The sequence below is a fragment of the Dipodomys ordii genome, unplaced genomic scaffold, assembly GCF_000151885.1.
Source record: "Dipodomys ordii isolate 6190 unplaced genomic scaffold, Dord_2.0 Scaffold59, whole genome shotgun sequence".
NCBI classification, from domain to species: Eukaryota; Metazoa; Chordata; class Mammalia; order Rodentia; family Heteromyidae; genus Dipodomys; species Dipodomys ordii.
In genome coordinates, this window is record NW_012267275.1 from 9,601,022 (window position 1) to 9,616,461 (window position 15,440).

At 37.1% G+C, this 15,440-nt stretch overlaps 1 pseudogene across 1 annotated transcript; it reads right to left on the bottom strand.

Annotated features, from left to right (window-relative positions):
* Nucleotides 1–14,405: 14,405 nt before the first annotated feature.
* Nucleotides 14,406–15,144, bottom strand: LOC105989814 (annotated as a pseudogene). Its single transcript, XR_001175262.1, has one exon. The product of XR_001175262.1 is annotated as an akirin-1 pseudogene (transcript).
* Nucleotides 15,145–15,440: the final 296 nt, after the last annotated feature.

The window sequence follows — 15,440 nt, forward strand, 5'->3', positions numbered from 1 at the left end:
GCAATTCCCACCAAAATCCCAATGACGTTTTTTATGGAAATAGAGAAAACAACCCAAAAATTCATATGGAACAACAAAAGACCTAGAATAGCCAAAGTAATTCTAGGCAAAAGGAACAACACAGGAGGGAATCACAATATCAGATTTCAAGCTCTAACAAATAGAGCTTGGTATTCATACAAGAACAGATCTGAAGACCAATGGAACAGATTAGGATATCCACGAATAAGATCACATACCTATAGTCAGCTGATATATGACAAAGGTGCCAAAGACATACAGTGGAAGAAACACAGCCTCTTCAACTATTGGTGCTGGGAAAACTGGGCAGCCACATGCAGAAAACTAAAAGCAGACCCCAGCCTATCACCATGCACTAACATCAACTCAAAATGGATTAAAGACCTTAATATCAGACTTGAAACTCTGAAACTACTGCAGGACAGAAGAGGAGAAGCACTAGAACTTATAGGCACAGGCAGGAACATCCTGGACAGAGTCCCAGGGTCACAACGAATTGGAGAGAGACTCTATAAATGGTATTACCTTAAGTAAAAAGTTTCTGCACAGCTAAAGACATAACAACCAAACTAGAAAGACAGCCAACTACCTGGGAAAAAATATTTTCCAGCAATATATCAGACAAGGGGCTAATATCCAGTACATACAGGGAACTCAAGAAACTAATCCCTCCCAAATCTAACAAACCAATTACTAAATGGGCAAGGGAACTAAAGAGAGATTTCTCAGAAGAAGAGATAAAAATGGCAAAGAAACACATGATAAAATGTTCATCATCCCTGGCCATGAGGGAAATACAAATAAAAATAACCCTGACATACCACCTTACCCCAGGCAATGACAAATGCTGGTGGGGATGCAGAGAAAGAGGAACCCTATTGCATTGCTGGTGGGAATGTACACTAATACAACCACTTTGGAAAGCAGTCTGGAGGTGCCTCAGAAAGCTAAATATAGACCTCCCATATGACCCAGCCATACCACTCCTAGGCATCTTCCCTGAGCAACAGGAACCAGGATACAAGGACATTTACCTTCATGTTCATTGCTGCACTATTCACAATAGCCAAGATATGGAAACAGCCCAAATGTCCCACTACAGATGAATAGATCCAAAAATTGTGATACTATATACAATGGAATACTATGCAGCCATTAGAAAGGAAAAAATAATGGCATTCACAAGGAAAGGGAAGGAACTAGAGCAAATCATTTTGAATGAGGTAAGCCAAGATCAGAGACACAAATGGTACATGGTCTTCCTAATATGTGGATGTTAAATCCAAAATGGAAGGGGATATGACAAAGTAAACAGGATTCAGAAAACAAAGGACATCTAATTAATTGTCATATAATTTCTAAATGACTCCATGTTCTTGACCTCATATATTGTGTGTGTGTGTGTGTGTGTGTGTGTGTGTGTGTGTGTGTGTGCGCGCGCGCATCTGAGGGAAGTTAGGAGGAGGAAACAGAATCAGAGGGAAACAGGTGAAAAAATACAACAGAGGGGCCCACCAGCAACACTGGACATTGATGAAAATGAACTAAGCAACTCAAGGGCAGCAATAGGAGGGAGGGAAGGTGAGGGAAAGAGAACAGCCAACACTGAGCAAAAGGAAAGAAATGTTCATATAGCCCAACATGGAAGAAATAGTTGTACTATCAAAACTTATAGAATTCACAAATTTCATAGACCAAGATACTTACAATTTGTCTTGTGAAGGTTAAAATGTGTTTGTGACTTTAACAAGAATCAAGGGGGCGGGGGGTGGATGGGAAGGGATGGGAAGGAGAAACAAAGAAGGAGGCTACAATGCTTGATAAAAAATGTACTCATTATCTTGCCCATGTAATTGTAACCCCTCTGTACAGTATTTTCACAATAAAAAAAGAAATGTAAAAAAAATGAAAATAAAAAAATAAACTACTTTAAAAAATAAAAAAAGAATCACTATCCTACAATACTGTGAAATTATCTAAAAAGATTTTTAAAAAGAAATGAGCTAAAGACTTAAAGACAGATTTCTCAGAAGGAGGAAGAATGTCTTATATACATGTGAAGAAATGTTCAACATCTCTGGCCATTAAAATAATGCAAATCAAAAAACCATTGGGCAGAAATGGGGAGAGGAAGGAAAATAGGGAGAAAAATGAGATAAGGGATAACAAGTTTGACACGAAATGTTCTTGGGGCTGGGAAGGTGGCTCAGTGGTAGAGCGCTTCCCTTGCATGCATGAGGCCCTGGGTTTGATTCCTCAGCACCACATAAGCGAAAAGAAAAAAGCCGGAAGTGGTGCTGTAGCTCAAGTGGTAGATCGCTAGCCTTGTGCTGAAGAGCTGAGGGACAGAGCCCAGGCCCAGAGTTCAGGCCCACGACAGGACCCTCCCCCCCGAAAAAAAAAAGAAATGTTCTTATTACCTTACTTATGTAACTGTAATCCCTCTGTACAGGACCTTGACAATAAAATTTTTTTTTAAAAAGGCAAGATAATGAGACCTTGTTCTTGGTCCATTACTCTTTTGTTTTAAATATATATATATTTTTTATTGTAAAGATACTCTACAGAGGGGTTACAGTTACATGAGTAAGGTAATGAGTACATTTCCCATCGATCATTGTTACCATCTCCTTTGTTTTTCCCCTAACATCCTTTCCTTCCCCACCTCCTCTACGCCTCCCTCTCTGCCAAAGTTGTAAAGTTCGTTTTCAACATAGTGTCTTGTATATCTCATTATTGTAATGGGTAAACCTGTATCCTTATTTAAGAATTTTGTTATTTCCCTTCCCCTCCCCAAATTAGAAAAATGTATATACAAGATGCAGGGCACCGGAATCAAATTCAGTGAAAATAGGGGTTATAACATGGGGGAAGAACATACAAAAGAAACAAAAAAATCACATAGTACATTATAAGTAAATTAAAAACAACAGCAAAGATAAAACCTCTTGTGTCCCTGTCTTGGGGTTCATTTTGCTTACCATCATCTTTTTATTTTTCGGTCGTGGGGTTTGAACTCTGGGCTTGAGCGCTGTCCCTGTTCTCTTCAGCTCAAGGAGAATGCTCTACCACTTGAGCCACAGCTCTACGTCTGGTTTTCTAGTGGTTAATTGGGGATAAGAGTCTCACGGACTTTTCTGCCTGGGCTGGCTTTGAACCATGATCCTCAGATCTCAGCCTATTCAGTAGCTAGGATTACAGGTGTGAGCCACTGGGGACCAGCTTTACCATCATCTTATATGGTCATATTTACATACAGGATTCATTTCAGGGATGCAAAGCTGGTTCAATATACATAAATCAATATAATTTATCATATCAACATGAGCAAGAATGAGAACCACATGATTATATCAATAGATGCAGGAAAAGTATTTGACAAGATCCAACACCCCTTTAAGATGAAAGCTCTGGAAAAACTAGGAATCCATGGAACATTCCTCAATATAATAAAGGCTGTGCATGACAAATCTACAGCCAACATTATATTTAATGGCAAAAAAGTAAAGCTATTTCTTCTAAATTCAGGAACTAGACCAGGATGTCCACTCTCTTCACTTCTCTTCAATTTAGTATTAGAAGGCGTAGCTACAGCAATAAGACAAGACACAAACATAAGGGTGATCCAAATAGGGAAAGATTAAGTAAAATTCTGCCTCTTTGCAGATAACATGATCTTGTATTTTAAGAACCCCATGGACTCCACTTCCAAGTTACTTGAACTGAACTTTGGCAAAGTAGCAGGGTATAAAATTAACCCTCAAAAAAATCAATGGCTTTTCTGTATGCCAACAATGAGAGAAGCATGGATGAAATCAGGAAAGCAACTACTTTTGTAATAGCCCCACAAAAAAAAATACACAGGAGTTAACTAAAGAAGTGAAGGACTTCTTTGATGAAAACTTTAAAAACCTGAAAAAGGAAATTAAAATAGAACTAAGTAAGTGGAAAAATCTCCCATATTCCTGGATTGGGAGGTTAACATCCTGAAAATAGCAATACTGCCAAAAGCTACCTACAAACTCAATGTGCTAACTATCAATAACCCAACATCATTTGTCAATGAAATAGAAGAAGCAATCCAAAAAGTTGTATGGAACAATATAAGACCCCGAATAACAACAACAACAATTCTTAGCAGAAAGAACAGGGCTGGAGGAATATCAATACCAAACTTCAAATTTTATTACCAAGTTATAGTAATCAGAACTGCTTGGTCTGGCACAAGAACAGATCTGAGGACTAATGGAATAGAACTGAAAACCCAGAAATGAACCCACAGACCTATAGCTACCTAATTTTCAATAAGGGACCTAAGAATGAAAGAAAAACAGTCTCTTGAGTAAATAGTGTTGGCAAAATCGGTTAAAAACCTGAAGAAAGCTAAAACTAGATCCTTATCTATCAACCCTGCACCAGAATCAACTCCAAATGGATCAAAGACCTCAAAGTCAAAGCAGACACTTGAAAACATTACAAGAAGGAATAAGAGAAACTCTAGAGCTGTTTGGCACAGGATGAAAATTTCTTAATAAAGATCCATTACTCTTAAAAATAAATAAAAAGAGGAACAAACAAACAGCAGCAAATCAAAATCATTTAGCTGGGTGCTGGTGGCTCACGCCTGAAATCCTAGCTACTCAAGAGGCTGAGTTCTGAGAATCATGGTTCAAAGCCAGCTTGGGTGAGACTATACCTTCAGTTAAGCACCAGAAAACCAGAAGTGATGCTGTGGCTCAAATGGTAGATCTCTAGCTTTGAGCTGAAGAGCTCAGAGAGAGTGCCCAAGCCCAGAGTAAAAGCTCTAAGACCAACAAAAAAGCCAAACAAAACACAAACATTGAAATTCCACCTCATTACAGTTAGAATAACCATTATGAAGAAAATGAACAATAACAGATGCTGGTGGGGATATGGTCAAAATGGATTTGTATTAAACTGTTGGTGGGAATGTAAATTTGTTCAATCACTCTACAAAGCAGTATGGAGGCTCTTCAAAAGACTAAACGTAGAGCTTCCCTATGACCCAGCAATCTCACTCTTGGGAATTTATCCAATAGACTACAAATAGAGCCACACTAAAGTCACCAACACAACTATGCTCATTGTAGCATTGCTTACCATAGCCAAGATATGGAATCAACTCAAATGCCCCTCTGTGGATGAATGGGTAAATAAAACACGATATATATACACAAAGGAATTCTTTGCTTCCATTAGAAAGAATGATATTGTACCATTCATAAGGAAATGGAAAGATGGAAAAAAAAGAGAAGTAAGCAAGAACCAAAGACACATGTTGCATGGGCTTCCTCATTCATATAACTAGAAAGTGTCTATAAATCTACAAATAAACACACTGGATCATAGAAGACAAAAAAATACACTTGGGCATGATAAATTATACAGGATTTGAGACATTCACAGTCAGACCAAAGGAGGAAGAGAAGAGCAGGGGAGGATCACAAATGCTCAATAGCTATGTGCATATGCTCATATAAAATTATATTTATTGAAATGAACTCCAAGAAAAGGAAGCAAGAGGTTATTTTTTGCCCTTTGATGTTGTGTTTGTTCTCTGTACCTTTTAGCTTGTTTGTAAGTGCATGTGTTTTGGGACATGGTCATGGTGGGGGGTGGCACAGAAAGGGTGGGACAAGAACAAATGCAGCAATGGTACTCATTGGATACTATTCTGAACATGAGCTACCCAACTTGTGGCTGGGGAAGGGAGGGAAAAACTGGAAGCCAGCAAAGAAAGGGAGGACAATATTCAAAACTACATGTATTCATTATCTGACTTATGTAACTGTAACTGCTCTGTACAACACCTCTACAATAGCAATTAAAAAAAAGGAATAGGCAACATTAAAACAAATAGAACAGGGCAACAAGAAAATTCCTGGTAACACAAGTACTGTGAAGACAATAGACTGTTATAAGGTGATATATTACAGGGAAGAGTGGGTTCTGAGGAGGAGGAGGTATTCTGAAACATGTTGCCTGAGGAAGAATTGCTTTCTCTGTGCTCGTAGAAAAGCCAACAAAGAATGCTCTTGGGGAAGGGTATTCTAAGTAGCAATTACAAAAACTAAAGATGTTATTTGATTATTATGCTTAGCTTGTTTGAGGAAAAGAAATGTGTCTGGGGGGGTGGTCAGGAGGTGTTATTTGAGATTAATTTGAATGGTAGAAAAGATTAGTTGGTACCTGTAGGCCATGGCAATGCTGAGTTCAGATTTTATAATAGATAAAGGAAAGCCACTGAGAGATAGAGGAGCAAAGTGAACCAATTTGCAATTTGTGTATCCATTTATAATACTATGCGACATCCATTTTAGAGAACAGGAAATTTGAAACAAGGAATGACACTTCCTTGCAAACTTCTTTGTAAAGTCACTTTTCTGAAAGTTTGGAAAAGAGATTATATCTGTTTCCAAAATGTATTTATTAAAAGTTCATGTTATGTTAGTAAAGGAAAGAAAGAATAAAAAACAAACATTAGAAGTGGTTAATCATTTCAAAAGCTGAGAACAAAGATGTATAACAAAATTTTATTGGTCATTTGATTAGCTAATGACAGAGAATATGGAGAAATGGAATGGACAGGAAGTTTCATCCTATCATCAATTTTTGTTGTTGTTGTTGTCGGTTGTGGGGCCTGAACTCTGGGTCTGGGCACTGTCCCTCAGCTCTTCAGCTCAAGGCTAGAGCTCTACCAATTGAGCCACAGCACTACTTCCGGCTTTTCCTGCTTTTGTGATGCTGAGGAATCAAACCCAGGGCCTCATGCATGCAAGGCAAGCATTCTACCACTGAGCCATCTTCCCAGCCCCCATCATCAAATTTTAATTTTCATTGCCACAGAAACATTCAATGGTGTGTGTGTGTGTGTGTGTGTGTAATATATGAAGAGAGAATTTAAGGGGATTACTGCTTGACTGTAGTATATTAATTTAAGTTTCTTATATTCTCTTGTTGGTAATTTTCAAGGATGGCAGGCTGGTGACATTACATGAGTCCAAAGATTATACTACTAGTGGATTCCTCATCTTCAGGGTGTGTGTATGAAGGGGGAAGAATGGGAGGGTGTGATGGTGGCTCTTCCAATTGATTGATTGAATGAGAACCACCACCTAATGAAGCATAATCTACTTTATTCAAATTCTTCTGATTTAAATGTCAGTCTCATCTAAATAATACCTTCAGAGCAACATCTGAACATGTCTTAAGAAATATCTGGGTACCACATACCAATTACCACTTGAGCTATCCATTCCACCAAGTTTGTGTGAATTTTGTGAATCCTACTCTTTTGAAGAGGCTATGCAATCCAAGGCTTAGAAATCTCAGTGATAAAAGGCTGAGATAGATGATCAGTGATCCTATGATCACACACTGGCTTTGAGGCTACACAAGTTTTCCCCCAGTCCATGCTGAAGAAGTATGTAGCTTAGAGAAGGCAATCAGGTGGAAGGTTCTTTCTCAGGAAAGCAAAGCAGTAATTTCATGTATAAAGTTTGCTAGGGGAAAAACAACAACCTGAGTGGCAATTCTGTGTTTGAATTGTATCTTTGCAAACTGATAAAAATGTAGGCCAGAAAGTTTCTGTTTTTGTGTGAAGATATTTGACTTGTCACTATTATCTCTCTACTCTATTGCAATATATTTTAGAGAAAAGTCTCTTCCATTATAAATTTGACTGCAAATTAAATCTTGGCCTCCCAGCCAATCTCTGGTAGTGTAATATAAGAATAGATAGGACAACCTGTCTCACCTAGATTGGCGCTTTCACATTTTTCCATTGTTCTAAGTCTGGAACTACAGATTATTTCTGTGCCAAAAGGCAGAATAGTATAAGGGTGAAACTAGGAGATCTAATCTAAACTCAACTTATTTCAATTCTACCTGTAATATGTCAATTGTACATCCTTTCTACAAATATTGTAATCTCTGATGAGTTACACTGAGGTAGTTCCAGACTTTAGTTTTATTATTCATAAATTGGTAATAATTTCTCTTTTATAGAATTGTTGCAAAGAATAAATGAGACCACAAATGTGGACAATAAGCATTGGATTTCTTCCTTTTTTCTTCTTTTTGATAGTCTTGGGGCTTGAACTCAGGGCCTAGGCACTGTCCCTGAGCTGCTTTTGCTCAAAGCTGGAACTCTACCACTTGAGCCATAGCACCACTTCTGGCTTTTTCTGTTTATGTGGAGGATCAAACCCAGGTCTTCATACATGCCAGACAAGCATTCTACCACTAAGCCATATTTCCAGCCCTAAGCATTGGATTTCTTTTCATCTTTTCCTTTATTCTTTATTCATTCTTGTTTTGTTTGTTTTTGTTTGAAATAGAATCTTGCTATATAGCTCAGATGGCCTCAAATCAAAGATCCTCTTGCCTTAGTACTCAGATTCTGGGATTTCAGGCATGTACCAACACATTTGGCTTCTCTTGTTCCTCTCTTCTTACTCTCATAGCATAAGCAAAAGTGATGGTTAGGCTATTAAAATATCTTGGTTATTCACAAAGTTAATTAGTATGTTCCATGGAAAATTAATACTCATGTTGAGACTGTTTACATATCATATCTTTATACAAATGTTTAATGTTAAGTGTTTGCATAGTTTGGGTTTTGTAATATGTTTAAATTTCCTGCATTATATCAAATTTAAGATAGGTTAAGTTACAGATTTTACTCCTAAACGCAAGTGATTAGGCATAAGTGATTCTTGCATGTTGTCTGTTTATAATATCAACTACAGAGTCACTAGTAAATAGTATGAAAGTAGAAAAACAAGTGAAAAATTCGACTTTTTTGGTTTTATCTGCAGTGATCACTACTTAGGAAAGTAAAACTTTCTCATGGATATCCAAATAGATTATTCTGAATTTGAATTTTTGCTAAAACATTGATATTATTCTCTTTCCATTTTAAAAAGTATGTATTGAAGGTATTAAGTAGCTACCACCTGCACAAAGTGTGGATCAAAAGAAAACCAGCCACTAAGTTAAACATGAATCTAATGTACTCTTATACTTCCTTTTTGCTTGGTTTTAATGAATAGCTTTTCATCTAGAAATTTTAAATGTCTCTACAAAAGAAGTTACTTCAATAATTTTAAAATGAGGGATATTTTGAGCATAGTTTGGCAAATGGGGAGAATAATGGAAATCATGGTGGATTAATAAATGTTAAAATACTCAGAACAAAATTTCTCAATAATGTGGTATTTTCAAAGGACTGGTGACTTCTGAAATCAGCAAAAAACAACAACAACAAAAAACAACCTAAAAACACTGAAATAATCTCAGAAGCTTAAAGTAATGTGGTAATTTCCTGCTAAATAACTGTTGAATTAATCTTGACGTTGGGTATCTCAAATTGGTTTTACCACATGTCATCCTGAGTTGAATTTATCCTAGGAAGGTTCAAGTAAATTATGGGTAAATATAGTGTCAGTGAAGAAATAATATTAGTTGGAAAGTGAAAAAAACTTTACATATTTTAAACTTGAAAAATTATGTGCAGAGTTGCCATTTCATCTTCTGGGTAGAAGGCTCATATCTACATCTACAGTTTGCCAACCTCCACAGGGCTTATAGATTCAATAGTTAGATATAGGAGAAGCCTCTGGAAAATATTCTAGAATTATTAAATAACAGAGTAAAAAAGAGATATTCAATAGATAAAAGATACTCATTTCACAGAAGTAGTTTAAAATTCAGCAATGACTTTTGCTGAAGAAAATGCCACATGCAACCAATACTGTACATCAAATTAGAAAAGAGATTATACCAACAATCTATTTATATGTCAACCTCAACTACAGAGCATTGGAAACAAAGTTATCTCAGATATATTTCACATAGAAAAGAGAAAATATGGTAGAGAAGTTAGCAGGAAGAAAGGAAATTACTGAGTGAGAGTTACACAAGTGTTAGACTTATGCAGATTATGTTAGTGGAATATATAATTAGCTGATACCATTGTATCTTTTCTGTAGCCTGTCAAAAAACATAGGACAAAGGTAGGTACGATTTTATTCAAAACTATTGCACCAGAGATAGAGCTTACTGCAATTGGGGAGAGAGACTAACTCAACTCTACTAAAAACAAAACAAAAACATTTTTAAGTGTTAAATAAGGGAAAATACTGGAGGAAACTTGGTAACCTTTGTTAATTGTCCCATATCAACCCTAGAAGTGAGATAATAAGGACCTCATCATTCTTGATAATTGTATTTCAAGGAGATAGCTCCAAAATTCTAGTGAATGACCATTTTTGAGGTATATCTTTGGCATGCATCTGAGAGATTTTTACATTAATAGTCTATTGTAGAAAATAATTTATAGTTGTAAGTTTTCTAAAGTACATGCTATTAGAAAACTGAAGTCATTATCAGACTAGAGGATGCCTGTCTAAGCTGTCAAGTTGAGGAGATTATTTTGGTTTTTTGGTCTGATTCTATTTCTTTATCACTAAACTTTGCCCATTTTTTAATACATAATTTTTTTGTCAGTCATGAGGCCTGAACTCCGGGCCTGGGCACTGTTCCTAAGCTCTTCAGCTCAAGGCTAGAGCTCCACCACTTGAGCCACAGCACCACTTCCTGCTTTTCCTGTTTATGTGGTGCTGAGGAATCAAACCCAGGGCCTCATGCATGCAAGGCAAGCATTGTACCACAGAGGCACCTTCTCAGATCCTAATTTATACTTCTTAATATATGTTTTGTAAAGATACTGTACAGAAAGGTTACAGTTACACGAGTAAGGTAATGAGTACATTTTCTATGGAGCATTCTTAGCCCCTCCTTTGTTTTTTCTGCTACCATCCTTACCCACCCCACCTTCCTAAATCCTCCCTGTCCCTGAAGTTGTAAAGTTCATTTTCAACATAGTCTCTTGTACATCTCATTGTTACAATGGGTTAACCTGTAACTTTGTTTCAGCATTTTGTTATTTACCTTCACCTCCCCAAATCAGAAAAATATATATACAAGATACAGGGCACTGGAATTAAATAGAGTGAAAACAGGGTTTATACCATGGGGGAAGAACAAACCAAAGAAACAAAATCACCTAGTACATTATAAGTACATCAAAAACAACAGCAAGAAAGAATAAAACCTCTTGTGTCCCTATCTTGGGGTTCATTTCACTACCATCATCTTATATAGTCATATGTACATAGCTTTTGACCTTTTCTGCTTGTCTGGTAAGATTATCTTAAATATATATTAGTTATTGCAAATAAGAGAAACTATGGGACCTATGTTTCTTTGGGTCTGGCTTACTTCACTTAATATGATTTTTTCCCAAGTCTTTCCATTTCCTAACAAATGGGGGGCATTCTTTCTGATGTAAGCATCAAATTCCATTATATATATATATATATATATATATATATATATATATCACATTTTTTTTTTGGATCCAGTCTTCTACTGAGGGGCATCTGGGTTGGTTCCATATCTTAGCTATGGTGAATAATGCTGTGATAAACATAGTTGTGCTGGAAGCTTTAGTATGGTCATGTTTTTGATTGTTTGGGCAAATGCCCAAATGTGGGATTGCTGGGTTATAAATAAGGGAGATCTATGCGTAGTCTTTGAGGAAACTCCATACTGCTTTCCAAAATGATTGAACAAATTTACACTTCCACCAACAATACAGTAGGGTTCCCTTTTGGCCACATCACCTCCAGCATCTGTTATTATTAGATTTCCTGATTATAGCCATTCTAACTGGAATGAGGTAGAATCTCTATGTTCTTTTGATTTGCATTTCTTTTATGGCCCGAGAAGTTGAGCATTTCTTCATGTGTCTATTAGCCATTCTTATTTCCTTTTCAGAGAATTCTTTTTTTTAAGTCTTTAGCCCACTTGTTAATTAGGCAGTTGTTTCTTTGAAGAATTGTTTTGGGGAATAATTTTTTAAGAATTTTTTTATTGTGAAAATACTGTACAGAGGGGTTACAATTACATGGGCAAGATAATGAGTACATTTCTTATCAAGCATTGTAGTCTCCTCCTTTGTTTCCCCTTCCCATACCTTCCCATCCTCTCCCCGCCCCCCAATCTTCTCCAGCCCCCCACCCAATGGGGGAATTAATTTTTTTAAGTTCTAAGTATAGATATGAGACCCCTGACCATTGTATGCCTAGAGAAAATCTTCTCCCAATCTGTAGACTTTCTATTGATCTTGCTAGCTGTGTCCTTTGACATGCAGAAGCTCTGCAGTACAATGCAATTCTATTTGTCCAAACTTTCTTTAATGTGTTGTTGTGTTTCTGAGCCTTTAAGAAAATTTTGGTCTGTGACAGGAAGCCCTAGAATTTCTCCTATTCCTTCCTGTAATATTTTCAGGGTGTCTGCTTTGATTTTGAGGTCTGTGATCCATTTGGAGTTGATTCTGGTGCAGGGTGATAAGGATCTAGCTTTTGTTTTCTACAGGTGTTTTACCAGTTTTGCCAGCATCATTTACTGAAGAGGCTGTTTTCCTTCATTCTATTTTTAAGTCCTTTATCGAAAATTAGGTAGCTATAGGTCTGTGGGTTCATTTCTGAGTTTTCAGTTCTATTCCATTGGTCCTCAAATCTGTTCTTGTGCCAGTACAAAGCAGTTTTGATTACTATAACTTCGTAATAAAGTTTGAAGTTTGGTATTGATATTCCTCCAGCACTGTTCTTTCTGCTAAGGATTGTTTTTGCTATTCAGTATATTTTATTGTTCTATATGAATTTTTGGATTGCTTCTTCTATTTCATTGACAAATGATGTTGGGATATTGATAGGTATCACATTGAGTTTGTAAATAGCCTTTGGCAGTATTGCCATTTTCAGGATGTTAACCTTCCAATCCAGGAGCATAGGAGGTTTTTCCACTTTCTTAGTTTTACTTCAATTTCCATTTTTAAAGTTTTCATCATAGAGGCCCTTCACTTCTTTAATTAACTCCTATGTATTTTATTTTTTGTGGGGCTATTACAAAATGAGTTGCTTTCCTGATTTCAGCTGTGCTCTTCTCATGATTGGCATACAGGAAAGCCATTGATTTTTTTAAAATAGCTTAAGTATTTTATTTGTTTGCAACTAAGCTTGTTAATACTATATAATGAAAATGTAGAAAGAATAATATTGCAGTTGTTGGTTAGACTTAAGTAAAGTCATTCATCAATAAGGAATCTTTGAATGTTAACATCCCAGAAATTTCTCTAAGCCATCTGATCAGAACAACTGTTTCTGAATATAACCTTACTTTAGAAGGAATTGGCATACATTTGAATTAAAACTCAAGAATTTTTTTTCAAAATATGCCATAATTAAAACAACAACAACAACAATCTTCTATATTCAAACTAAAACAATTTTAATAGAACTTCCCTTTTCAGAAACAGTAACAAACAAGGAATTTTGTAAAATGTGATCTTGAACAAGTCACAGTAAAAAGAAAAATGCATACTTAATTTTCACCTCCTCAAAACAGAGGTCACCTTCTGTTCCACAACCTTGGAAAAAAGGTAAAGAACAGTTTATAAGCAACTTCAGGCAAGGGGGCTGCCAAAACAAAGCTCAAGCAGTTGAATATGGACACCTCAGAAGTTTGGAAGAACTTGATGCAAGGATCCAAATTCTATTTTTAATAACTGAAAGGTGAAGTGGTTTGTCCCAAATAGCAGTGCTGCCAAGGGCCTGGCCTATCCTAGTGCTCTCTTATGTTATGTTCCTGAGTAAACTCTGATACTCCTGCTCCAGGGGAGACCTTATCTCTGTAGAGCTTCAGTGAATGAGGTGAGTGCAGACTCACAGTGTATTTTAAGGCTTGGAGTCAAATAATTTTTCTAACAAGGCTAGCCAGAGTCCATGTGTCCATGGCCTGTCTCCAGTTTGTCCTAATTTCTCACCATGGACTTGTAGATCTTGGTCTGAAGACTTCGGCTATATCATCATAATCACATCTAATGTCCACAGTAACTTAGGATTCATATTCTGTGCCTGGAAACAGACCGTGTTTTTAACAATAAAACCTACACATAAAACAATCCACTGTTACAATTTATATGGTCACAAAACATTAATGCTCTTTTGTAGACCAAGCAAATGTTTTTAACCATAAATTTTCTTGCATCAAATTCACAGCCAGAATCCCTAAGATCAAAAAAAACCCCTGAACAATACAAATAATAACTTAAAACACACATACACACTCTCACACACACACACTTCTTACAAAACTGTGCTTGGAGAAACTCCATTTGTTGACTGCCACTGATGGAATGTTTTGCTAAACCGCTGCTTCAAGTATTTTTGTTTGTAAAATTTATCACAGTAGGGCACAGCTGTTTATTGGATGAGCAGAAAAGAAAGATATACTTCTGGCAACAGAAAGTTTTAAGGTCTTTCAAGTTGTATAAAATGGACCTGCAGAAACATTGAAGTATTCTCAGGATGCAAAGTTGGAGCTGAAATGTGATATCAAACCAGTTGCAAAAAGTGTACAGCAACCATCTCTTGAGGTCAAACCTGGTACCAGATATGCAATAGAGCTTCAGGATACATAGCTTTTGGCCTTGTCCCATATTGCCGCATAGTCTGATCATGTGTGAATTTCACAAATGACTCATACTGTTCTGCTAGTTTAGTATTGAGGATTTGTTCATACTCCTCCCGAATTTTTTCTTCATAGTCTTTTAAGAGTCGCTCACATATTATTCGAACTTGTGAAGGGTAAAAGTAGGCTGGTTTTTCTTCATCCAGGAAAAACCTGGAGAACTAGGTGCTGTGAGTGTGGAAGAGACAGGATGGCTTTTTGAAGTACATGCTTCACTTTGATTGAGAATGAATTCTAAATGTCTCCACTTCTGAAAATGACTATATTCTTGCTCTATGTTCTGAAAATTTTGCTCCGGAGTTGGAAGGCGCTGCTCGCTGCTGGTCGAAGCTGGCTGAGTGGGCAACAAGATTTGAGTTGAAAACGGCTGTTTCTCGGAGTCTGGGGCCTCAGGCCCATTGTCGGGCCAGGCAGAGGGGCACAGCACCGCTGCTTTGGCGAACAGGGACTCAACAGCATTGCCTCGAACTCCATAGGCAGTTTCTGTGTCACCCCGCGTGCCATTCTGCTGAGGGGGCAGGGACCAGGAGCATCATGGCAGCAACTGTGGCCTGAGCTCCAGCTGCTCATTGATTTTTTGTTTGCTTGTTTTTGTTTTTGTCAGTTGTGGGGCTTGAACTCTGGGCCTGGGCCCTGTCCCTCAGCTCTTCAGCTCAAGGCAAGCACTCTAGCATTTAAGCCACAGTGCCACTTATGGTTTTCTGGTGGATTATTGGAGATAAGAGTTAAGACTTAAATAACTTAGAGTCCCCCCAAAAGCACAGAACAAATCAACAAAACAAAGAGTTGGTTCTTCAGAA